Below are 27,467 nucleotides of genomic sequence, written 5' to 3' on the forward strand. Positions count from 1 at the left end.
GGAATCAGGGGTCATACTTGATTCCGAAAGCACATCAACAATGTCTAGTACAGGAGGTATGGCCAAAGGCCTATGCTGAGGTAGAAGAAGGAAATCCCTAAGCCTCTTTTTTGAATCAGAAAATTCCTGACTTTCCCAGTGGAAATGCTCCCTTAAGGTATGCAAAGGTTCCCCAAAAGAAAAATCCTCAGGAGGGGAAGCAGAGGATATGGACTCCTCTGCATTCGAATCCTCATAAGTAGATATGGACAAATCCAGGTCATTGGAAGAGTCAGAAGAAACAGAAATCTGATCAGAAGATTCATAATCAAACTCAGCCCTAGGCCTCTTGGGGGGGGGGGGGTTGACTACCCCCGATTAGAGTAATTAAATCTTCAGCCATTTTGATCATTTGTTTTTTAGGCATAGGGGCCTGAACATGTGGCCTGGGCATTGTTTTTTTAGACATAGATCGAGATTTAGACCTTAGCAATGAAGGTGGAGTCGGTTTAATGGGCAAGTCTGTAGGCCTGAATACACCCTCAGAAGCCGGTGCCTGCACAGCGGCTCTGGACCCATCCAAGGTAGAGACATCCGTGGGTTCCATAGGTGAAGCATCTTGCGGCATACCGGACTCCGAATGGGTCTCAGTAGAGGCCTGTGAATCAGAATTAGTGGGTATCAGGGGCTGCGAAAGCACCTCACTGAGTACCGGTGAAATGACTGGCTTAGGCGAAGCAAATTCAGCAGTTTTGGACCTCGGCGGCCTGTCTCTGTCTTTAGCTTTGCGTTTTTTCGGAATCCCGGTAGTCGGATGGCTAACAGAAGACATTTCTGGATAGTTAAACCAAGAACCGAAATACTTAGAGGCAAAAATGTACCGAAGACGGATAGTGCGCTGATTAAATAAAGCACAAAACTGACAGCAAGGTACGTCGTGGTCAGGGCCTAGGCAAGGAATACTGTACGAATGAAAATCTTTGTGAGGTATTTGCTTTCCACAAGTAATGCAATTATTAATATTCAAAAAAATCCAGCGCCAGCCAAAGAGTCCTCAGTAAACGAAAGGTGATAAATAATGAAAGAAAAACCTCGGACTCACCACAAAATAAACTAAATAAAGCTTTAATAAACAATCAGTAAGCGCTTTCACGTATCAATGACACACTTCTTCAGACCATGACATTGAACTAAAAACAGTGAGCTTATATAGTGCAACATCCTCATGACTCAATGTAATTAAATAATTATTCAATTAAACTTACTTTAAGAGTGAGCTCTTAAAGAAGTAGTTCACTAAGCATCTTATTCATGTATCTAAAATATATTTAAATAAGCTTAAAAAAGCTTAAAAACTTGGCAACATCTTAAAAACTGTGCAAGTATTAGGACCTTCATAATATCTTAAAACACATTTGTACAAAATCTACCTAATTAATAAGCTTTCATACATAAAAGATATAAAATATATATATATACATATGTGTATAAGTACAATATATCAATAAATATAGTCCCAATTAAGGAACAATTACGAGTAGCTAGGTGTATATTTGTAGTTACTAAAGAAAAAAGGAGAATATATACAACCTTCAAGCTATCCAAAAACAATGCATCATAAATGAAAATACTTCTACTTAATTAAAGCACCATGACTCAATCTTGCAAAATATATAAAAATATATAAAAAACGAACGCATAGTCAAACATGGTATAAAATGCAACTTCATTAGATAAAGATATATATCTTAATCAAAGAAAATACTAAGTTATACAGAACTGAGTACAAGAATGCTCATAAATATAGAACATTGTGAGTGCAAAAATATATTTGAGACATAAATGCTCATGTATATATAAAAATACTTTGGTAAACATGAAAGATTACTAAAAATGCGCATAGATATAAAACATTATAGATGCATAAATGAATGTTCAAAAATGTTCAAAATATACATACTCATATGAACGCATGTCCATATAGATACAGTTGAAATGTACCTAGTATACGTTATAACCATATATACTATTTGCAAAATCTTCTATGACTAGTCATAAGCTAAAAGCAGATGTTATTTCCTTAGGGCCAATTGCGATCTTAGGGAAACATATGTATTCAACCCTGGGGGGGTAGTGTGCTTTCAATTTGAAAATCCAATGTAGCTCCTTGGTCTCTAGCAAATTCATATAATCTCCACCTTTTCCACTCTCTTTAGCTATCTGTAATACTCTAAATACAAAGGGAATGGTTGGGATAGGATATAACATGCCTAGCCAAGGCATTTAATTCATTCTTGTTCTTGATATCATACTGATGGTTGTATATTCTGTTCTTTAGCTTTCTCTTGGTAAGGCCAATATAAAAAGCTGAACAAGAGTCACACGTTGCTATGTATATTAAACCTGTAGTCTCACATGTTCATAGGTTCATAGGTTCATAGGTTCATACTAGGCTATCTGCCCGAGGGCATTTACAAGCCTAGCCCATCGTTTTGTGGCTTACGCCACCCCTTTAGTATGGGGAACTATACCCATTATTTTGCTGTGCCTCTGTCGAGCAGTGACACTGAGGTAATCCCTGGGGTATATCTGCGATCTCCCATCCATTGGTCAAGATTTCTCTTGAACAAGGCCAGCGAGGTGCTCTGCCTCACATGTACCGGGATTTTGTTCCACAGCATAGGGAGTCTTTGGGTGATGAATCTATCCCTCCAGCACGTCCTATTAATAGCCGTGTCAAGGTTTAAGTCTCCGCCCTTGTGGCTCTGATGGATCTAGATTTTTGAGGTGAAGCATATTCATCAAATCTGGGTTTGACATGGCCTTGTATGTTAGGCAAAGGTCACCTCTGAGCAAGCGGTAGCGACTGAATAGAGCTGGAGTTCTTTCAGTCGGGCAGCATAGGACAGATTTTGAGACCCTTTATCCTTTTGGTGAGGAACTTTTGTGGCCTCTCCAGCTGCTGCAAGTGTCGGGTCAGATACATTCCGAATGGGGCATTGTACTCAATCATTGGTCTGATGAGTGATGAGTAAAGGGAGACTATGACCTCCCTTGATCTAGATGAGAATCCCTTCATGATAAGGTGGGCAATGTAGAAGGTCTTCCTAACTACTTTAGCTACATGGGTGTCGAATGACAGACTACTATCAACCTGGGTCCCCAGGTCCCTGATAACTTCTTCTGTGCTCAGTGGATTGCCACCTATTTGGTAGCTAGGGTAACCTTGTTTTTCCCGAAGGGTATGACTATGCATTTTTGGCATTTAACTTTAGGCCGTGGCTCTGGCACCAGTTATCCGTTTCTGTGAGACCCTTCTGAAGGATATCTGTGTCAGATGTGTTTTCTACTATGGCGCCCAGTTTGCAGTCATCTGCAAACTTTGTCAGCCATAACCCTCCTGTGTTTGCTTGTACTTCGGAAAAGTAGATGCCAAACAAGAGTGGGCCCAGGACTGAGCCCTGTGGGACACCACTTGTGACAGGCTTTGAGTCTGACATGGCGCCAGCAGCTCTGACCCTGTGGGTTCTGTCACTCAGCCAGTTTGCAACCCATCTTGTGATGTATGGGTTGACATTTATGCTGATGAGTTTTTCAATGATACCCGAATGGGGTATTGTATCGAAGGCCTTAGCCAGATCGAGGTAGGCTGTATGGACTGCCTTTCCTCATCAATGGCTTTGGTGACTGTGTCGAAAAAGTCAACCAAGTTTAAAAGGCATGATCTGCCTTTGACAAAGCCAAACTGGGTTGGATCCAAAGTCTGCAAATTCCCTATGTCTTTATTTATGAGGTCCATTATGATCCTCTCCATGGCTTTGCAGATAAGGCTTGTCAAGCTAATGGGCCGGTAATTTCCAGGGTCGGTGGAGGCACCGCCTTTGTGAAGTGGTACCACAGTTGCAGTGCGCCACTCCCTGGGTACGTATCCAGAGGTAAGACTTTGATTAAACAGCTGTCCTAGCTGTGGGTTTAATTCCTCATTGAGTTCATGGAGCACACAGCCGGGGACACCATCAGGTCCCATGGATGCTGTGTTTTTTCCTTTGGAGAGAGCAGTTCTCACTTGGGCGCTGGAGATGTTGGGGGGGCTGCAATCGTTTGGTATAGATATCCCTCCTTTGGGGAGGTGAGAAGTTTGCACTGAACCTGTCAGCCAGTATGTTGGCAATGTCTGTAGGATCAGTAATCTTCACACCATTTTGAACTAGCTCTGAGCATATCTGGGAGTTTCCTCCCAGGTTTCTAACATAGCTAAAGAAGGCCTTATGATTGTCTTTTGAGTCTTTAGCTATTTTCTCTCTAAATTTGCTTTGGATGATTTTATGAGAGCTCTTAGTTTTTTACTTATAGTGATCAAGGGTGTCTTACCTTTTAAGGATTTTGCTCTATCTTGTAGTAGCTTCCTCCTTTGTTGTAGAGTTTGTTTATGGCTGGGGTCCACCAGACTGGACGCTTGCCTTTGGTACAAAGAGTCTTTGTTTTGCTTGGGATTGCCTTATCCATGCAGTCCTGCAGGTGCTGGTAGAAGGCATTTGTAAGTGATTCAGCGGCTTGAGTACTGTTTTCCACTGCTCGGGGCCTTAAAGGAGACCACACTAGTCTTTAGAAGTGTGAAGTCGGCTTTTGAGAAGTTCTTTACTGTGGTCTTTTTTTATTTCAGGTGGGGGTGGATGAGGACTTCCAGCGAGATTAGTTTGTGGTCTGATCTCACCAGTGAGGGTACACCTCCGGTGTTGAACATTGTGCTCCCATGTTCGTGATGATGAGATCAAGTATGTTATCTCCTCTTGTGGGGATGGTGACTAGTTGTTCCATGGCATTTGAGTTTATGAATTCCAGGAACTTTTGGGCTAGGGTGTTTGGGCTTGAGTAGTGTTCCCAGTCTATATTAGGGTAATTGAAGTCACCTAGTATGATGGTGTTTGGTGATACATTTATCCCCTCTAGTGTTTTCAGGAAGGCCATGTGAGGTTCCTGAGTTTGTGAGGGTGGCCTGTAACATGCTACAATTTGCAGAGCAGTCTTGCCTATGGTTAATTGCACCTGGATGGTCTCCGATGCATCGTGCGTTGCCACCAGTCTTGAGGTGTGGGTGTCCTTGATGAATATGGATACCCCCTCCTTTCTTGGTATTGTCCAGATTTTGGGGCGGAACGCATGATATGAGGTAAAACCTGATAGCGCTGGGGTGCTCTCAGGAGCCTTGAACCAGGTTTCTGTCACAGCACAGACATCGATGTTCTCCATACTGAGAAGGGCCTCGAGTCGTGCATTTTGAGATTTAGACTTCTGGCATTGAGCAGCATTACCCTTAGTTTTTTTCCTTTTTGTGTTCTAGGGTGGTAGGTTTAGAATTTGAGCCTTGCCTAAAAAGGCACTATGGGGTGGCAAGAGCCTTTGCCAATATCCGGAATCCCAGGGTGACAGGTGCAAGCCGTCCCTTGAAGCAGCGTGGCTTGTCCAGCATGTCATCCCAGGCAGACAGACACTGGATCCCCTTTGAATGACACCAGTGTTTAAGCCAATTGTTAAAGCTGATCATCTTATCTCTGTATTGTGGCATCATTCTTGGTGAAGGTAGGATACTGCTCAAGGTCAGGGTCATACCTGTCTGGGCTACATAATCAGAGAGCTCCTCAATGTCTCTTTTCATGTAGTCCAAGGAGGTGCGTCTCAGGTCGTTTACACCAGCGTGGACAATGACTGAATCATATTTGTACCTGCTGTTGAGAGACCTGAGTGCTTGCGTTATGTGGCGGATTCTAGCGCCCGACAGGCAGCTTACTGTGACCTTCTCCTTACTCAGTCTGGTGAGCGGGACGTCAGTGTGTCTGACTATGGAGTCACCAATGACTAGTGTGTCTGGCATTGTGTTTGGCCTTAAGGGCTGTGACTGTTTGACACTCTGACTGTGAGGTCTATGTGTTGCAGGTGTTGTGTTCTGAGGTGGTGGTTGTTTGGGTGTCTGCTTTGGTGGCCTCTGCTGTTTTGGTAGATTTTTGATCAGAGCCTCCGAGTATGTCTTTGTGTGTTTATGTGTATGATTTGAGGTTGTAATGGTAATATGTGAGACTGGGTCTATAGTGTGTGTGGTAACCTTCTCCTCCTGACTGGTCTTGCCAGTCCTATGTTGAGAGAGCTCAGCCTCCAGTTTGGCCGTATAGTTGCATCTCTCGCATGTATTTGTGTTTTGTGGGAGGAGGAGAGGGTTGTCTGTGTACATGAGGCAATTGTAACATTGCCTCAATATTCCCAGGTTCACCAGCTGAGCAGGAGAGGACACTAGCAACTGATCCCTCGACATGCTAGAAGGAATAGACAAAAAAAACTTTAAAAAAGATTCCGGGGGACGTGGGTGACCGAGAAATGGGGGGTTGCCTTTTTGGGGTACTATCTATGACAAGAGTGCCGTATCAAGGTAATAAGTACTGTAGGAGCAAGTGCTACGTTTAACAGATAGAGAATAGTCTACTTGGAGTCAAGTAGAGATGATCTTTTTAATTATAGGATACGCTGATTAGATAAGTAGTATAGTTCGTGGCCTCAAACCTAGGTACAAAAGAGTAGTCTACAGTAGGATGCGTAAATAGTTGTTCCTTAGAAATGAACTTGCAATAGTTGCAATGATTGCAGGGGAAGGTACCATGTCTAGTATAGCGTATATGCTTTATAGGCGATACTTCAGGCAACCTGTCACACAATAGTCTTTTTAAATTGTTGTTATTCCTATAAGTAAAAACCGGTCTTTTACCTACCAATTTTAAAGTTTGTGGATCAGTGGTTAGAATCTTCCAATTGTTTGAGATAATATTTTTTAAGGAAAGAAAATCATTGGTATATGTAGTTAGAAAGTGTAACCTATCTGCTGGTTCCTTAAAATACTTCTTGAAACTCTTGTCTGTAAAGGTTGCAACTCTAGCCTCCTTGTTCGGTGGTAAAGCACCTCCCAGAACCTCCTTTCTAATGTATTGAACCAGATCTTTATCATAACTCCTATCAATAAAGATTTTTTCTAATTTATCTGCTTCCAAAGTTAAATCATTCTCATCCTTACATAACTTCGAGATTCTAAGGAACTGACTTTTAACGATACCTCTAAACGTGTGGCGTGGATGCATACTGTTGTACTGCAGAATGGTGTTCTTCCAGCATGTCTTTCTATGAAGCTTAGGTACCAATCTTCCCCCTCTAATGTCTAAGGTGATGTCCAGAAAACTAACTGAGTCATAAGATGCTTCAACGGTAAACCTTAAAAAATCCGTTGTAGACTCAAGGTATTCCTTAAACAGAAGGAACTCTTCTAAGGTACCATCCCAAACAATTAAAATATCGTCCACAAAACGCCTATATAACAAGATCCTACTGAAACACTGATGATTAAAGACAAACTGTCTCTCCCACTGGTACACCACAAGATTGGCGTACGTATTAGCACAGGGGGTGCCCATAGCTACACCCGATTCCTGCAGAAATAGGCACCCCCTGAAACTAAAAACGTTATTGTACAACACCAAGTCTAAAAGTTGGCATATAAGTATTTCCTGATTCCTGTCAAAAGCTGGAAATATCTGTAATAATTCCCTAACTGACTGTATACCCTCCTCATTGGGTATACTAGTGAAGAGGCTCTGGACATCCATAGTAATAAGTAGATGCTGATTTTTTACTAGCTCTATATCCATACTATCTATAAAAGTTATGAGTTCGTACGTATCTTTCAAGATACTGGGAATTTCAGATAAAATGGGTCTAAGTATATCTTCCAAGTAAACTGAAATATTCTCTATATGCAATTATTAACTTTTACTGACATCGGGAAGGAGCAAGAAAAAGTTTCCCCAACGGGGTACTTAGCTTTAAGTTGAAGACTTCGGTTCTGAAACTCGAAAATGAAAATTTCAGGAGTCGGCCAACTGGCACTTGTGAACTGCTTCTGCTTCGGGCAACACACAGCAAGAAAGACTGGGATAATGGCGTCGGATGCATGTTTTATACCCCTGATGACCTGACGTCATGGAAGAAGGGACAGCAACCAACGCAGGACCCAAGACTTTGTTAATCAGGCCAACTGAGGGCAACCTGCCAGCAGATTACCCAAATGTAATGACTGCAACAGTGAAACATGAAGAACATCTACCCCAAAAGATCTGAAGTGTCTGCAGTTACTGATTTGCTTGGGACTTGATGAGAAAAGGAGAGACCTGGATTTGCTTCTATCTGATGTCTCGACCAGTGCAGTTCTTTTCTGACAAAGCCCAAGACTGGAATCTGAAATTTCAGTGGATGCAAATGTTAGGTCCATCTATTTAAGAAACTATTGAATTTTACTCATATGTAACCTTGTGAAAGGAATCATTTGAATCAGAGAAGACATAAATCTAAGGATCCTGGGAAATTCTCTTCCAGAGGTCTGTGACTTATTGGAGAAGCTCAGGAAAGTTTCCAGATAAAAATTCATGTTCTCCATTGTCAAAAGAACTTTTACAGACTGTGTTTCTGGGCTGCCTTCTGGACACACATCAAGGACAATTTCTGAACATTAATCTGGAGCCCCAGGTTGGTTAGAAGAGATTAAACTCATAATAAGGATCCTTGACATCTGGGGAACGACTCTGCAAATATAAACATGTTGTCTACATAATGAAATATGTGAATGCCATAAAGTCTGCAATGAGCTAACATTGGTAACAGACACTTTGTAGACACACTGGGTGCTGTGTATAACACAGAGAGTAATGCAAAGAATTGATAAATCTGACAGAGAACTTGAGGAATTTCTTGAAACCCGAGACTATGGGAACAAGATAAGCATCTTTTAGATCTAATGTTACAATAAGACTCCCTAACGGGATGAGAGGCAACAGACTCTGAAGGGTCAACATTTTGACCCATGGTACTTTCATAAATAGATTGAGAAAAGACAGATCTAAAATTGATCTCCATAAAAACTCTTTCCTTGGTACCAGAAACATAGAAACTGTTGATCCAAATGCACTGGTTCTAGGATTCCTGGGGTGAAAAGTTGTTGACTAACCTAAAAACAATTCTGCTTGTTTCAGAGGGTGGAAAGGAATTCCCCTGAAAGGAGATTTTTTTGTCAAATATCAACTATAATTCTCATGCACCACTGTTAACACACGAGAGTCCATCACAATTTGTTTCAGACTTTACTTCATCAGCAAATTTTTGCTTATGTACCTAGGCATATCTCCTCAACACTGCAGCAGTAGCAGTGGCCCTAGACAGAATGCATGTTAAAATAATTAAGCAAGATTAAAACCTATGGAATTCAGACAGGAACGACCTTCTGAAGGAAGTGTGGCAGATAATTTCCTCAAATGTCTGCACAAAACAGAACAAACTTACACGCGTGCCGGATAATTGCAAATTCAGTACGGCAAAGTAAAAGAAGAAAATATTTCTTAGAAATTTGTCCAATACCTCATATTTGTTGCCCACAGTGGAAGGATTGATAGAAAATAATAGTCTATTCCTAGCTGGCGATGATGTAGAAATTCCAGTCAGATCTGGCCTAAAATGAGAAGACAAATATTACTCTGAGAAGCTTCATAAAGTCTGTTTTTTTGGAAACTGATTGCTGAGAATCAGGATTATTACAGGCAGCATTAAATACAACCTCCAAGCCTGGCAAAAAAGGATGAATGGGAATGGCATGACGTATTTTCACTTGTACCATATCATAACACTTCCGAAACTCAGAAGGAAGATATACTTGTGCCTACAAAAGCAACTTCTACCTGGATATTGTCTGAGAAAAGGAAAATTTCTCCAAATGAGGTGATAGCCAGGTTTCCTCAGAGTCAGAGTATTATTGGGCTTGGGATCTGCAAGACATGAAGTCTTGTCTCTGTCTACCAAAATCCTCTGATAATTTTCCTCAGGAATTTCATTACTGATATTGCCCTCAGGTAATGATGTTTGAGCATTAGGATTAACAGCCTGTAATAATTTCCAGGATAAGGTAAACATTTTCTAACAGACACCAAGTCTTCAGATGAACAATGCCTAACATTTTACTCTTCCTTTGCAGGTAAAACTTTGGCCGAGGACCAAGTCACAGAAAGCAGTTCTGCACTGACTAGAGGTCTCTCTCTGTGCCTACCCCGAAAAGCATTTCCCAGAGTGTCTCCCTGACCCAAAGAAGATGGCTCTATGCCCAGATTGCAAATGGAAGTGGCTGACCCCTGGTTTAAGTTGGTTGAAAGGACTACAACAGAGGAAGCGAGTGAGTGGTTTGAGAAAAGTACACTTACCATAAATATAGATGTTAGAGTGTAGTCACTGTTGCAGTCATTACATTTGAGTTATCTGCCAGCAGGTAGCCCTCAGCTGGCCTGATTATCAAAGTCTTGGGTCCTGCGTCAGATGCTGTCTCTTCTTCCATGACGTCAGGTAGTCAGGGGTATAAAGCATGCAGCCGACGCAATTACATCAGTTTTTCTTGCCCCAGATGTCAGGTGCCCCCATAATGGGAAGCAATTATACACAAGGTTACACCTCCAACAAAAAGCAAATATACCAGAAAGCTAAAATACAGTTAACAAGAAGAAAGGTATAGCCAATAGAAGTCAGGAGGCTGGAGGGTAACCAGGACTGCAACAGTGAATACACTCGAACATCTACATTTATGGTAAGTGTACACAACTGTACTATGTTCTTTGTGTTTCACTGTTGCAGTCATTACATTTGGGTAGATTCCCAAAGCTAAGGAAGGGAGGAGGCAGTTAGAGAGCATTAGGACCAGCTATTAAGCCCTGCAAGACTGCAGTGGCAAAACCAACTTTGGATTTAGAAAAAATAGGCAAGTGGTAATGTTTGGTGAAGGTATGTACAGAGCTCCAGGAAGCAGCTTCTAGGATGTCCCTGGTAGGAACATCTCTGAGAAAGGCTGTTAAAGTAGATGCAGCCCTAGTGGGATGTGATCTTATCACCTCTGGGGTAGGTTTTCCATGGTGCTTATAGCAGAAATGAATGCAATGGCCTATCCACTTAGAAATAGTTTGCAGTGAAATGGCCTTCCCCTCTGCACCTGCAGCAAAGGCAACTAGCAGCTCTTCAGTTTTCCTGAGAGGCTTAGTCCTGTCCAAATAAAATCTAAGTTGTCTGTGCATGTCCAAAGAGTGCACTATTCGTTCTCCTTTGTTCTGTGGATTAGAAAAGAAGGTTGGCAAATGAATGGACTGATTAAAGGCCACACTGGATATCACCTTGGGCATAAAAAAGGACTGGTCCTGATGGGGCACCCTGTCTGCATGGAAGATGATGAAGGGCTCCACTGCCATGAGGGCCTGCAATTCAGACACTCTTCTTGCTGAAGTGATGGCTAGAAGGAAGGCTGTTTTCCAAGAAAGGAATTTCAACTCTGCAGATGCAGCTGGCTCAAAAGGAAGTAGAGTGAGCTTTTCCAATACAAAGTTAAGGTCCCAGGCTGGAATAGGGGCTCTCCTGGGTGGTCTTAAATTTTTGGCCCCTCTGAGGAATTGCTTCAGTAGGGGATGAGAGAAAAGGAGTGGCTCAGTATTGTAATGTGCTGAAATGGCTGAGGCATGAATTTTAATAGATGAGAAGGAAAGGTCCTTGTGGAGCATCACTGTTAAGTACTGAAGAATATGCGGGTAAGCTGGGCTCATCTCCTGAGTCGGTTTCCAGGAACAGTATCTTTTCCACTTTTCAGCATAGGATTTTCTAGTACTAGGCCTCCTTGCCTCCAGAATGTCAGCCAGGACTTGCTTACTGAGGGATGGTATTGCAGAGCTCAGGTAATTAGCCAGGCTGCAAGGTTCAGGGTTTGAAGCTGAGGGTGCAGAATCTGGCCGTCCTGCTGGGACAGCAGAGAAGGGGTCTGAGGCAGGTGCCATGGTTCCAGCAGTGACATACTGCGCAAAAGGGGGTATCAGGGTTGGCGTCGTCAGTCTGGTGCAATGAGAATTGTCTTTGGTTTGCCCTGCTTGATCTTTAGCAGAACTTTCGAGAGGAGAAGCAGAGGGGGAAAGGCATAAACTGAGAGGCTTTCCCAGGTGAAGGACAGGGCATCCACTTTCCAAGCTTGTGAGGAGAAGCAAACAGGTCTATCTCTGGACTCCCCCCATTTGTTTCTCAAAATGTTGAATATCTTTGGTTCCAGTTTCCACTCGTCTGCGTCCATGAGATTTCTGCTTAGGTCATCTGCCAGTGAATTTAGCTTGCCTGGCAGGTATTGAGCTTATAGATGCACTTGGTAGCTTAAAGGCTGTGTTCCACAGAGCCATGGCTAGTCTACAGAGAGTGTACAAGTGGGTTCTCCCCTGCTTATTTATGTACCACATAATAGTGGTGTTGTCTGTCTTTACCAATAATTGTCCTTGAAGAATGTGGTCCGTGAAGGCTGTCAGAGAATTCTGTACAGCTAACATTTCTTTTTGATTGATATGCAGGTGCATTTGACTCAGGTTCCATTTGCCCTGAATGCACTGCCCTGCCAAGTGAGCCCCCCATGCATAGTCTGATGCGTGGGTTGTTACGGTTTGGGCGGCAGGAGGTAGAGTGAATGGCAGTCCCTTGCTGTGGTAGCAGGCCTCTGCCCACCAAAGGAACTCTGTCTTTATACAAGGAATGATAGGAATCATTGATTCCAGGTCCTGAGAATGTTGACACCATGGGCTTTTTAGATACCATTGTAGTTTCCTCATATGCAGTCTTGCATACAGAATTACTAGAATGTAAGAGGCTATGAATCCCAGGGCTTGCAGTATTTTCCTTGCAGATAGCTGGGTCTTTGTAGCCAGTAGTTTGAAGTAGGCTGTCAAATAAACTTGTTTCTCTGGCGTGAGGTAGGCCATCTGGGAAGTTGTGTTCAAGCTTGCTCCCAGGAATACAATTTGTTGGCAGGGTACTAGGTGATATTTCTTTTCATTTATGGTGTACCCCAGTGAGGTTAGCAGTTTCTTTACAAATGCCAGATGATTTAATAGTATGTCCTGGCTTTCTGCCTGAATTAGACAATCGTCCAGTTATGGGTAAATTTGAATATTTCTTTGCCTGCAGAATGCAATAACTGGAGTTAGACACTTTGTGAAAACCCTTGGAGCAGTAGATAAGCCAAAGGGCAGTGCAGGGAACTGACAGTGCAAGTAGCCTGCTCTGAAGCGTAGGTATTTTCTGCAAGATTCCCTTATTGGGATGTGCAGGTAAGCTTCCTTTAAGTCCAACATTGCCAACCAGGCATTTTTGCCTAGCATGGGAAGCAGCTGATGAAGAGTTAGCATTTTGAATTTTGGGATTATCAAAATGGTGTTTAGAATAGACAGGTCAAGGATAGGACGCCAGGAGTCGTCTTTTCTGGGTACCAGGAAAAGTCTTGAGTAAAAACCTTGTCCCCATTCCTCTGCTGGGACAGGCTGAATAGCCCTGATACTTAGAAGAGAGAGAACCTGCTGTTGAGCCTCTTCTCACTGATTTGGGGGTAAGTCTGTCCAACCTTTTGGGGTTGGTAAGGAGTGGAAGTGGAATCTGTATCCTTGGGAAACTATATTAAAAACCCATTTGTCTTGGGTAATGAGTTCCCAGTTTTTTGCATGCAGGGCGATCTTTCCCCCTAAGGGAGCAGAGCAGGGCTTGGAAGGCTTAAGGTTAAGTCACTGTGACAGCTTTCTATAGGGGGGTGTCTTACTACTTCCAGTTTTGGAAGTGGGAGCCCACCACTGCTTAGGCCTGCGAGTACCTTAAGACTGTAGCCTAGGTGGTCTGCTGTTCCTGGGTTTGGACTGAGAAAGCCTGGAAGAGACAGGAAAGGACCAATTCTTAGAAGGCCAATGCCTACTAAATCTGGAAGGCTGTACTTGCAGGAAATCCTTAACAGTTTGCATAGATGTAGCTTTTTCCTCCATCTTTTTAAGAACTTCTTCTGCTTTGTTGCCTAACAGGCGGTCTTGGTTTAAGGGAGCATCCAGTAATTTAGCTTTAACATGATCTGGCAAATTTTGCTCCTTAAGCCAAGCATGCCTTCTAAGAACAGGCCCAGTGACAGCAGCCCTGCAAGATGCTTCTAAAGAGTCAAAACCATATTGCAAAGTATGTTTACCAACTTGCTCAGCAAAATGCATTAAATCCTGTAATTATTTTCAGCACAGTCAGGAATCAACATAATTTTCTATTTAATAGTCCAATAATATGCTGCTTATACGTTAACATATGAAACTGGCAGTTTAAGGCCCTAATGGCCAAAGTAGCAGCAGTGTATACCTTCTTACCCCATCTGTCCAGGGCCCTGGAATCTCTATCAGAGGGGGTATGGTTTTTGGCAGTAGTAGCCTTAATGCCTTTGGGTCCCTGTGAAATGGTCTCTGGGTCCACAGTAGGATTCTTAAAGAGGAACTTGTGAGAGTCAGCTACTCTGTAATACCTGTCAGGTTTCCTGGGAGCTGGAGGTAAGGTGTCTGGGGCCAGACTAGATTCCAAGAAGGCATCATCTACAATGTCCAGTACAGGAGGGATAGCTAAAGGCCTGTGTTGAGGTAGGACTAAGAATTCCCTAAGCCTCTTTTTGGAGTCAGAGTAATCCTGGTTTTCCCAGTGGAAATGCTCCCTAAAAGTGTGCAAGGTTTCACCAAAAGAAAAATCTTCTGGAGGGGAAGCAGAGGGTATGGAGTCCTCTGCATCAGAATCCTCATAGGTAGATAAGGGCAAATCCTGGTCATCAGAAGAAACAGAAATTTCAGAATCATGAGCAGAAGAATCAGAAGGAAAATCAGTTCTAGGTCTCTTAGAGGGGGAGGGCTGGCTTCCCCTAATTAGAGTAATAAGGTCTTCAGCCATTCTTATCATTTGTTTTTTAGGCATATGGGCCTGACCATGCGGTTTGGATGTTGGTTTTCTAGGCGTAGGTCGAGTTTTAGGCCTTGAAGAAGAAGATGGCGTCAGTTTGAAATGCAAGTCTGTAGGCCTGAATACACCCTCAGAAGCCGGTGCCTGCACAGTGGTTCTGGACCTATCCAAGGTTCCAGGTTCCATAGTCGAAGAAGCATCTTGCGGCATACCAGACTCCAAATGTGTCTCAGTAGAGGCCTGCAAATATGAAGTAGTGGGTATTAGGGGCTGCGAAAGCGCCACACTGAGTACCGGCGAACTGGCAACTAGCTTAACGGAAGCGTCATCGGTAGCTTTGGACCTGTGAGGTCTGTCTCTGTCTATCTTTATGTTTTTTCGGAATGTCGGTAGTCGGATAGCTTAGCGAAGCCATTTCTGGATAATTAAACCGAGTACCAAAATAGTTTGCTGCAAAAATGGACAGACGTATAGTTCAAGGATTGAATAAGGCACAAAACCGACAGCGAAGGAAGTCATGGTCTGGGCCTAGGCAAGGAATGCAGTACGAATGAAAATCTTTGAAGTATTTGCTTTCCACAGATAATGCAATTGTTAACTTTTACTGACATCGGTTTAGAGCAAGAAAAAGGATCCCCAATGGGGTTACTTAGCTTTTTTGAAGACTTCGGTTCTGAATCTCGAAAACGAAAATTTCAGGAGTCGGCTGACCGGCACTTACAAACTGCTTCTGCTTCGGGCAAGAAAGACTGATGTAATGGCGTCGTCTGCATGCTTTATACTCCTGGCTACCTGACGTTATGAAAGAAGAGACAGCATCCGATGCAGGACCCAAGACTTTGATAATCAGGCCGGCTGAGGGCTACCTCCAGGCAGATAACCCAAATGTAATGACTGCAACAGTGAAACACGAAGAACATCAACAACTGGCCAGTACAGGTTCACCCACCATCGTCTGAGGCACTAACTGAGCCCACAGTATTGGCAAGGGCTCTTTGGCAAATTGCTTTTTCTCTTTAAATAAAGTTGGTGAAGAATCAGCAGGTCCAGAGTAAATATCCAATCTGCAACCGAGGAGAACACGTCAAAGCCGGTAAGTATTGCTGGACTGATTCTGTTAGAAAGTAAGTTGTTTCAAAGTGCTCACAAGCAGCACACTCACACCTATACCTACCTGCACAATCTTCTTTCAAAGCAATGCACAAGCATTGCACTCAGATCCTGCCAGAAAGACTTAAAGAATAAACGCACACTGACAGAAAAAAATGGCAGGTATGTTGTCACAAAGTATACATCGGCAATGTCACCTACAGTTAGGTTCCCAGCCTGTTTAAAACATTCCTAGACACCAAACTTTCCAAAAACATAATCCTGGCATATAAGGCATCCTCACCTACAGTAAGGTTCCCAGCCTGTTTAAAACATTCTTAGACACTAAACTTTCCAAAAACATAATCTTGGCATATAAGGCATCCTGAGGTTCAGTTCTGATGGATCTCTTGCACATCCTCAAAACAAACAGCACCGGAAACACTAGATCCAAGAAGATTAACTTTTCCTGTGATGTACATAGAATGTGCTGGATAGACCAATGTATGTCTCAAAGGATTCTTGCACTATGGAATATGCTCCCCAGCTACATGAAGCAAAGTTCATTCCTGACCTTATTCAAATAAAACCTTGATCAGTGAATGGGAAATCACAAATTCATCCCAGGTATGGCCCCTGTGTCTCTGATGGACAAAGGTTGACTATAAGTAAATTAATCCCAAATTAGCACATCTTCCAGTCTCATAACTCTTAGCTACCTCCTTACCAACATAACCCACCATGTAGGTGTCCAAGGAACTCTCGGACAAAACTGGGATGGGTTGCATGGCTAGGCTTGTAAGGACCCTGGTGGTTGTTAGCCTAGTATAAACTTATGAACCTCTGAGCAGTTCATGACAGGAAACATCTTACATTCATAAAGAATACCAGGTTTCTTAAAAGAATACCCAGCAAAGCCCAAAAAATATTTTTCCTTAAAAGGCCAACAGTTCTATGTGGATGGGTTCCCCACTGGGGACCCATCTGCCAGAAACAAAGTTAGAAGCAAATTGCTGCTCTTGTGAAGCCTCTGAGCTGCTGCTTCTTGAGGTGGCAAGAAAGTACTGAAGAAATCTTCACTCTGACTGCTGATTTCACTTCACATAGCTGTCCAATCAGCATTCAGACTGAAGATGTGGGAGGAAGCCTAAGCCACAGCTTTGTGAAACTGGCTGGTTGCAGTATCCTGGGCAAGACACAACCCATATAGCCTAAACACTACTGTAGTGAGAATGACCATTACTAAGTTGCCTTTATCAATATTGAAATGAAAGCAAGGCAAACCTATGATACTATTTGTTCAGTTCATTTCTTGGTATGAAAAGGAATATGCAACTGTGGCAGCTATAGCAACTTGGTAAGAGATGAGCAGTGGAAGGTCAGCCTGTTTTCACAGAACAGGAGTTCTCTGAAACTTCAAGATTGCAGTTTACAGAGGTGAGTAAAGAATGTTGACAGCAGAAAACTGAATACAGATTGACTTATCAGTATTTTCAAGTGACATGCAAGAAAAGCTCAGTCTAAGGATCTAAACATCTTATGCAACATCAACAGAATGATTTAGAGGGGACAGGTACATCTCGCAGAATATACCACTGCTCTGGAACAGACTCCGCATCCACATAAAACAAAGTTCATCATTGTCCATAAGCAAAAGCAACGTGGAAATATGGATGGGAAACAGAAAATTTACCCAAAGACCATAGACAAAGGAAGCTCCTAAATGCTTTATCCCATGCATGGGTCCCCTCAAATTATCAATGGTATGATCCCAGTTATTCTTATTAGGAGTAATTAATAGCATCTATGTACATTCTCACTAAGGTCTAAAATTCATTGTCAGATATATTTGAGAAGCATGGCTTGGCTTAAAAAAGCCCTAGGTTCGTTTATACCTATGGACCTACAGATTGAGTCCAGTGGCGTGGTGTACTGAGTGCAGTTCAGCGCAGCTTTGTTTCTTCCCTTATGATGAAAAACACTGTTTAGAATGTCTGGTGGACACCAAGATCAGCACAGCTCATCTCCTCAATTCAAGGCTTTCCACACTTTTCAGAGTCTTGAATAAAAGAGTATGTTATACAAAATGGTGGGAGGTTGGCATAATGGTTAAGGTATTTTATTTTACGGACACAAGGTGCAGAGTTTGATTCTCACATGGGGTAATTGGCTAGGCTTAAAATTGCCCACAAGTGCAGTTAGCCTAGTACTGACCTATGAACCTATGGGATGGGTAAGACCAATCTCTAACCAAATGGTACAGGTTAATTAGAGTATAAAAAAGGAAACTGGCTAGGCTTAAAATAGTCCACAAGGGCAGCTAGTCTAGCCTAGTACTTAGTTATGAACCTATGAAGTATGTGAATCTTATAAGTACTATTAAGACTATTGAAACTTTAAGCTAGCTGGAATTGGAAATTAAATGGGATGGGCTGATTGATCAAAGGAAAAGCAAGAATGCTTATGTATTCCTTGGCCAATGTGCAATGGTCAGAGAAACATTACTCTGAAAAGATTAGATTAACTAGCTAGGGTGCCTGCTAGTCATACATGCTAAGGTGTTGATACCTTGAATTTTTATCATCATTTAAATTATTTTACATGCTGGCTGATGCATAATGTCTCAAAATGGTCTCTGCATTGCAACCATATTTACTTGTTAAAGACATAAATGCTTTAGTGTTCATAGATTCATAAACTGTGACTTGGCTGACGACCCAAAGGGCCTTTGTAAGCCTAGCCAAGTTTTTCCAAAAGAATAACAATGTCCTGCATCCAAACAGAAGAATGAGGGCCAGGCATTTATAAGCTACTTCTGTCCATACGGGACATGAGTGCCAGGCCCAGTGTAAATTTCTTATTCCCCATCCACTTGTCTAGGTTATGCTTAAGCTTAAGTAATAGACAACCTCAGCTTCACATGGATGGGAAGCCTGTTCCATAAGAGGGGTAGTGTCTCTGTTACCTATTATCAGTCCCTCCAGCATGTTCTGTTTATGTCCCAGACCAAATTCCCTAGACCTTGTATTTCTGGTACTCTTGACTTATGAATATTTAGGAGATTCATAAGTGTGAGTTTTGCGGATGCCTTGTAAGCCAGGCATAGATCACCCAGCAACAATCTATAGGAGACTGAGTAGAGGGAAGGCGCTTTGCATACGGCAGGTTTATTATACCTTCTATTTTTTTTTTTTTGTAAGGAACCTTTGAGGTCACTCTAGCTGCTGCATATGCCTAGTCATGTGCATACCAAAGGGAGCATTGTACTCTATAACTGGTCTGATAATTCCAGAGTAAAGTGGGATAATAACCTCTCTGGACCTAAATGCCATGCCCTTACTTATAAGTTGTGCAACATAAAAGGATTTCTTCATCATTGTGGCCACATGGTGGTCGAAGCTAAGGCTACTGTTTAAGTGTGCACCCAGATTCCTGACCAGAGGGTCAACTCTTAGGGGTGTATTATCAACAAGGTAAATGATACTGAAAACCCTATTTGGATCCTAAAGAATCTGTTGGACAGAAAGTTATGTAACCAGGATATATGATCAGAAAGTACAGTTGTGTACACTTACCATAAATGTAGATGTTCGGGTGTATTCACGGTTGCAGTCATTACATTTGGGTTATCTGCTTGCAGTAGCCCTCGGTCGGCCCGATTAACAAAGTCTTGGGTCCTACGTCGGTTGCTCTCACTTCTTCCGTGACATCAGGTCGTCAGGGGTATAAAACATGCAGCCGACGTCATTACATCAGTTTTTCTTGCCCCAGATGTCAGGTGCCCCCTTAATGGGAAGCAATTAAATCTATAAATATACAAGGTTATACCTCAAACAAAAAAGCAAATACACCAAAAAGTTTTTAAGCATTGAGAAGAGGTACAGCCAAAAAAGGTCAGGGGGCTGGAGGGAGGGTAACCAGGACTGCAACAGTTAATACACTCAAACATCTACATTTATGGTAAGTGTACACAATTATACTATGTTCTTCGTGTGTCACTGCTGCAGTTATCACATATGGGTAAATTCCCAAAGCTAAGGATGGGAGGAGGAATTTAGATAGCATTAGGACCAGCTATAATGATCTGCAAAACTGCAGTGGCAAAGCCAGCTCTGGATTTAGAGAAAATTGGCAAATGATAATGACTGGTGAAAGTATGTACAGAACTCCAGGTAGCAGCTTCTAGGATGTCCCTGGTAGGTACGCCTCTGAGAAAGGATGTAGAAGCAGCCCTGGTTGAGTGGAGTCTGATCCCCTGTGGGATAGGTTATTCATAGTACTTATAGTAGAAATTAATGCAATGGCCTATCCATTTGGAAATGTTTTGCTTTGAAATAGCCTTCCCCTCTGTCCCTGCAGCAATTGCCACCAGCAGTTGTTCAGACTTCCTTTGAGGTTTAGTCCTGTCCAAGTAGAATCTAAGTTGTCTGCGCACATCTAAGGAGTGCAGTATCCATTCCCCTCTGTTCTATGGATTAGGAAAGAAGGTTGGCAAATGAATGGACTGATTAAAGGCCACACTGGATACCACCTTTGGCACGAAAGAGGGATTGGTCCTGAGGGACACCCTGTCTGCATGAAAGATGATAAAAGGCTCCACTGCCATAAGAGCCTGTAATTCAGATACTGTTCTTGCTGAAGTGATGGCTAAAGGGAAGCTGTTTTCCAAGAAAGGAATTTTAATCTGCAGTAGCAGCTGGCTCGAAAGGAGGAAGGGTGAGTTTCTCCAATACAAAGTTAAGGTCCCAGGCTGGAGTTGGAGCTCTCCTGGGTGGTCTTAAATTTTTTGGCCACTCTGAGGAACTGCTTGAGCAGTGGATGAGAGAAGAGGGGAGGTTCTGTGTTATAATGAGCTGAAAAGGCTAAGGCGTGAATTTTTATTGAGGAAAAAGACAGGCCCCTGTGAAGCATCTCAGTTAAGTATTGTAAAATCTGAGGTAAATTGCGCACTGCTGTGCTCATCCCTTGAGATTGGTTCCAGGCACAGAATCTTTTCCATTTTTCAGCATAAGATTTTCTAGAACTAGGCCCCTTTGCCTCTAAAATGACATCCATCACTGGTTTACAAAGGGATGGTAAAGGAGAGCTCAGGTAATTAGATTCAATGTTTGAAGCGGAGGGTGGGGAATCTGGTTCTCCTGCTGAGACAGCAGGGTAGGAGTCTGAGGCAGGTGCCATGGGGCCAGCAGTGACACACTGCGCAGGAGGGGGTACTAGTGTTGGCGTGGCCAGGCTGGTGCAATCAAAATCATCTTTTGGTTTGTTTATTGAACTTTAGTAGTACTTTGAAGAGCAGAGGCAGAGGAGGAAAGGCATAAACTGATAGTTTTTTCCAGCTGAATGACAGAGCATCCACCTTCCAAGCTTGTCTGTGGGGAGTCCTTGCACAAAATTTTTCCAATTGATAGTTCTGGGGGGAGGCAAACAGGTCTATATCCGGGCTCCCCAATTTGCTTGTCAACATGTTGAAAATTCTTGGTTCCAGTTTCCATTCATGTGGGTCCATGAGGTTTCTGCATAGTCCGTCTGCCAGTGTATTTTGTTTTCCTGGCAGGAACTGAGCTTGTAGATGCACTTGGTAGCTCAAGACTGTGTTCCACAATGCCATGGCTAGTCTGCAGAGGGGGTAGGAATGTGTACCCTCCCTGCTTGTTTATGCACCCCATAATAGTGGTGTTGTCCGTCTTTACCATTAATTGTCCTGGAAGAATGTGGTCTTTGAAGGCTGTCAGAGCATTCTGTACAGCTAACATTTCTTTATGATTGATGTGAAGGTGCATTTGAATTGGGATCCATTTGCCCTGAATGCACTTCCCTGCCAGGTGTGCCCCCCATGCACGGTCTGATGCATCTGTTGTTAGGGATTGGGCGGCAGGGGTTAGTGTGAATGGTAGTCCCTTGTTGTGGTGGCAGACCTCTGCCCACCAAAGGGACTCTAGGTGTAGACAAGGAATGACAGGAATCACTGCTTCTAGACCCTGAGAATGTTGACACCATAGGCTTTTTAGATACCACTGTAGTTTCCTCATATGCAGTCTTGCATATGGAATTAGAAGAACGCAGGAGGCCATGAAACCCAGGGCTTGTAGTATGTGCCTTGCAGACAGCAGGGTTTTTGTGGCCACTTGTTTTAAGTAGGTTGTCAAGTGAATTTGTTTCTCTGGCGTGAGGAAAGCCATCTGGGAAGTTGTATTCAAGCTTGCTCCCAGGAATATAATTTGTTGACAGGGTACCAGGTGTGATTTCTTTTCATTTATGGTGTACCCCAGACAAGTTAGCACCCTTTGTACAAAAGCCAGATGATTCAAAAGTATGTCCTGGTTTTCTGCCTGAATTAGACAATCTTCCAGGTATTGGTATATTTGAATATTTCTTTCCCTGCAAAATGCAATGACTGGAGCTAGGCACTTTGTGAATACCCTGGGTGCAGTAGATAAGCCAAAGAGCAGTGCAGAGAACCGGTAGTGCGTGTAGCCTGCTTTGAAGCGTAGGTATCTTCTGCTAGATTCCCTGATTGGGATGTGCAGGTATGCTTCCTTTAAATTTAGTGTTGCCAACCAGGCATCCTTGCTTACCATAGGAAGCAACTGGTGAAGAGTCAGCATCTTGAATTTTGGAATCACTAAAAAGGTGTTTAGAGCAGGCAGGTCCAGGATAGGATGTCATGAATTGTCTTTTCTAGGTACTGGGAAACATCTTGAGTAGAAATCTTGTCCCTTTTCTTCTTCTGGTACCAAATGAATAGCCCCTATGCTTAAGAGAGAGTACTTCCTTTTGGGCCTCTGCCCACTGATTTGGAAGTAGATCCGGCCAACCGCATGGAGTTGGTAATGTGTGGAAGTGAAATCTGTATCCTTGGGACACTATATTTAAAACCCATTTGTCCTGGGTAATGAGTCCCCAGTTCTTTGCATGAAGTTCAATCTTTCCCCCCAAAGGGGCAGTCAGTTCAGAAGTGCTTGGAAGTTTTAAAAAGAAGTCATAGAGACAGTTTACCATGGGGGGGGGGGGTTACTCCCAGATTTGGAAGTGGAGGCCCCCCACTGTTTAGTCCTGTGCGACACCTGGGACTGAAGCCTGGGTGCTCTGCTGGATCTGGGTTTGGACTGAGAAGGTCTGGAAGAGGCAGGAAAAGACCAGTTCTTAGAAGGCCAATGCCTACTAAATCTTGGAGGTTGGACCTGTAAAAAATCTTTAGCAGTCTGCATAGATTTAGCTTTTTCCTCCATCTTTTTAAGAACTTCTTCTGTCCTGTTGCCAAACAGGTGGTCCAGATTTAAGACAGCATCCAGTAATTTCGCTTTAACATGATCTGGCAAGGATTGCTCCTTAAGCCAAGCATGCCTTCTAAATACAAACCCAGTTACCGCAGCCCTGCAAGATGCCTCTAGTGAATCAAAACCACATTGCAATGTATGTTTACCAACTTGTTCAGCAGAATGCATTAAATCCTGTAAATCCTTATTTTCAGCATAATCAGGAAACATAATTTTCTGTTTAAGCAATCCAATAATATGCAGCTGATACTTTAACATATGAAACTGACAATTCAAGGCCCTAATGGCCAAAGTTGCAGAAGTGTATACCTTTTTACCCCATCTATCCAGCGCCCTGGAGTCTCTATCAGAGGGGGTAAGATTACTGGCAGTAGTAGCTGTAATGCCCTTGGGTCCCTGTGAAACTGTTTCAGGATCCGCAGTAGGATTTTTGAAAAGGAACTTGTGAGAGTCAGGAACCCTGTAATATCTATCAGGTTTTCTGGAAGCAGGAGGTAAAGAGTCAGGGGCCATGCTAGATTCCGAAAAGGCATCATCAACAATGTCCAGTACAGGAGGTATAGCTAAAGGCCTGTGCTGGGGCAGGAGTAAGAAATCCCTAAGCCTCTTTTTTGAATCAGAGAAATCCTGACTTTCCTAATGAAAATACTCCCTGAGAGTATGCAAGGTTTCACCAAACGAGAAATCCTCTGGAGGGAAGCAGAGGGAATAGAGTCCTCAGCATCAGAATCCTCATAGGTAGACAAGGGTAAATCCTGATCATCAGAGGAAACAGAAATTTCAGAATCCTGGTCAGAAGTATCATAAGCAAACTCAGTCCTAGGTCTCTTAGAGGGGGAAGGATGGCTTCCCTTGATTAAAGTAATAAGATCTTCAGTCATTCTTATCATTTGTTTTTTAGGCATAGAGGCCTGACCATGCAGTCTGGGCGTCAGTTTTCTAGGCATGGTTCGAGTTTTAAGCCTTGAAGAAGAAGATGGCGTTGGTTTAATATGCAAGTCAGTAGGCCTGAAAACACCCCTCAGAAGCCGGTGCCTGCACAGCGGCTCTGGACCCATCCAAGGTAGAGACATCCACAGGTTCCACAGTTGAAGCATCTCGCGGCATACTGGACTCCGAATGGGTCTCAGTACAAGCCTGCGAATCTGAAGTAGCAGGTATCAGGGGCTGCAGAAGCGCCTCATTGAGTACCGGCGAACTAGGTAGCCTGTCTCTGTCTTTATCTTTGCGTTTTTTCGGAATGTCGGTAGTCCAATGGCTTACCGAAGACATATCAGGATAATTGAACAGAGCACAAAAATATTTAGAAGTGCAAATATACCGACGATGGATAGTTCATGGTTTAAATAAGGCACAAAACTGACAGTAAGGTACGCCGTGGTCAGGGCCTAGGCAAGGAATACAGTACGAATGAAAATCTTTATGAAGTGTTTGCTTTCCACAAGAAATGCAATTATTAATTTTTACTGACATCAGATTAGAGCAAGAAATAGTTTCCCCAACGGAGTACTTTGCTTTTAGTTGAAGACTTCGGTTCTGAAACTCGAAAACAAAAATTTCAGAAGTCGGCCGACCGGCACTTGAGAACTGCTTCTGCTTCGGGCACCGCATGGCAAGAAAGACTGATGTAATGACGTCGGCTGCATGTTTTATACCCCTGATGACCTGACGTCACGGAAGAAGAGACAGCAACCGACGTAGGACCCAAGACTTTTTTAATCAGGCCGACTGAGGGCTACAGCAAACAGATAACCCAAATGTAATGACTGCAACAGTGAAACACAAAAACATCTGATTCCAATGTCTTTTAGAGTGGCAAGAGTGAGTGGGTGATCAACCAGGTCAAAAGCCTTACTGAGGTAAAGGAAGAGGATACAAGTAATGCTTCTCTTATGCATGCTTAAGAGGACCTCACTGGTGAGGGTCCACAGTGCAGTCATGGTACTGCTACAGGACAAGAAGCCATGCTGTTTCAATGACAGAAAGTGGAATTGTTGAATGTAGGCAGAAAGTTGATTACAAATTAGTTTTTCAGGAATTTTTCCAAGGGTAGGGAGAATGAAGATGGTCTGAAAGTAGGAGATTTTTCTGGTTTTGACTGTTTTGGAAGAGGTTTGAATAGAGCAGTTTTCCAGATATTAGGCATGATGATCTATGTTAAGCAGAGATTACAAATGAAGTGTAGAGGCAATGTAAAAATGTTTTTGCAGTGAGAAATTTAACTAACGCAAGAGATTATCAGACCCTTAGGGGGGCATCTGACAGGATTTTTTTTTTTTAGTATGGATCCACTGTCTTTATCTGAAAGTTTTTTTAAGGCAGAATGGTGTAATGAATGGTGGAGGAATGAAAAGGAGTAGGAGTTAGAGGGATGGTCTGAAGAGGTATCTGAGAAGTGACTGAGTTCTGTGAAGATGTCAAAGCATAGAAGTATGTATTTAGAGCACGGAACAGCATCAGGAATAGGAGTAATGCCAGACATCTTCCAACTAGTCAAATGGCTAATCTCTTGATAGAGACATTTTGGTTTGCCCAGGTGGGACAGTTGTGTGGTTTTGTAGCCATTTATTCTGTGCCTACAGACGGCTCGTTTGCTCATACTGCAGAGAGAGGGGAAGTCTGTACAATTCTCTAGAGAAGGGTTTTGTTTCTAGGCATGCTAGGCTTCATGTCTTAGTTTGAGAAGACCTTTGAATTCTTTGTTATAACAAAGCTGTTGTTATGCTGGTGAAATCAAGCTGTATTGCGAAACATTCAATTATTTAGTTGTTGGAGGGTTGGAGTTGGTTCTAGAATGGCTTTGCTGGGACTATGTAGGGACAGAATGTCAGATCAACTGAAGATGATAGGTGGAATTGGAGGTCTTCAATATTTGTGTCAGGTTTTTGGCCTGAAAGAAGTATGTTGGAATGAATCTAAGAAAATGGTTAAGGATGTTAAAGTTGATAGGTGAACAGCCACTGAATCAAGGTGGAGGAGTGTAATTGTTGGAGGTTAATGAGGGGTTGTTGGTGATTAGTAAGAAAACCAAATCTCTTACAGCCAAATGCTCCAGCGGGTTAAACCTCAGCACAATAATAAACAGGGCATGCTGGAGAGACAGATTCCTGTCCCAGAGACTTCTCTCGCTCTGGAATAGAATCCCAATTTATGTTAGGCAGAGCCCTTCACTGACTCTCTTCAAAAGAAATATTGACGAGTGGATGGGAAATCGTAAATTTACCCCTGGGATCACTTCAACGGCCCTGCTAGACAGAGGCACGGGAAACTAATTTAAAAGGGAGGCAAAAGCCGACACATTCTGGCTAGGCTTATAAATGCCCTTGGGCAGATAGCCTAGTACCTACCTATGAAGATGAGAGTAGTTGCTGGAAACCAGGTTTGGACTGGTGGAGTCCCAAGTTTGCTATTTATTCCATAATGTCACTAGAATGAGACTCAGAGTAAGGTAGAAACTTCAAGTATGGGTAGCTTTTTATGTTTGGGGCTTGAAGTTAGGATATAAAAGAATAAAGAATTAAAATCTGGGGAGAAATACTGGGGCTGGGGGTGGGCTACTGCTACCAAGAATGGTTTATTATTTCAAGTAAAGAATGTTAGTAGTATCTACTTGTGTTCTGTGTCACATTTAAGCCTCTCTGGACAGGTTGTGTTTACTGATACGGATGTTTAGAAGACTACCTCCTGTGTTCATTATGTTTGAGCAATGTTAATATTAGTGTTTTAGATAAATTTTACTAGTACATAAGCAAACATTGTTAAAGATTGGCTAGGTGCTCCAAAATATGTTCTAAGCTAAACTGGAAGGTAGAAAGCATACAAAATGCTGCTAGATTGTTGCATGCTGGAAACTTGCGTGTCAGTATGCTGAAGTCCTAAACTGTAGAGAGAGGCTAGGCAGTGGCTGTAAAAGGCTTGCAGTAATTATTACTCTCTTTAAAATATGTACATACATATACACACACATATATATATATATATATATATATATATATATATAAATATATATCCAAAATATAACCAAACTGGCTGATGTGACATTCAAATTAACTGCTTATAAAGTAGCTTTACTGGAAGCAAAAATGGTGCAATACTTAGCTGCCTTTTTTCAATACAGAAAATTCCCATTTCTGTACAGCACTTATGTACTAAAAATGTAGGCATCTGTTAAAGGCAGGTAAGGGATGGGGATAAGAAGCAGAGGTGAACTGTATAAATAATTAACCATAAATGAACACAATTTGTGATTGGGTATTGATTTACTTGTCTCTGATGTCCTGTGTTTAAAAAAGTTCT

General features: G+C 42.6%; 1 protein-coding gene across 2 annotated transcripts in view; it reads right to left on the reverse strand.

The window, feature by feature from the left end:
• MCM9 (minichromosome maintenance 9 homologous recombination repair factor) overlaps positions 1-27,467 on the reverse strand; it is a 1,342,783-nt gene that overhangs the window by 574,357 nt on the left and 740,959 nt on the right. The gene's annotated exons all lie outside the window — the stretch shown is intronic.

The sequence above is a fragment of the Protopterus annectens genome, chromosome 1.part1, assembly GCF_019279795.1.
Source record: "Protopterus annectens isolate FY-2018-M chromosome 1.part1, PAN1.0, whole genome shotgun sequence".
Classification (NCBI taxonomy): Eukaryota; Metazoa; Chordata; order Ceratodontiformes; family Protopteridae; genus Protopterus; species Protopterus annectens.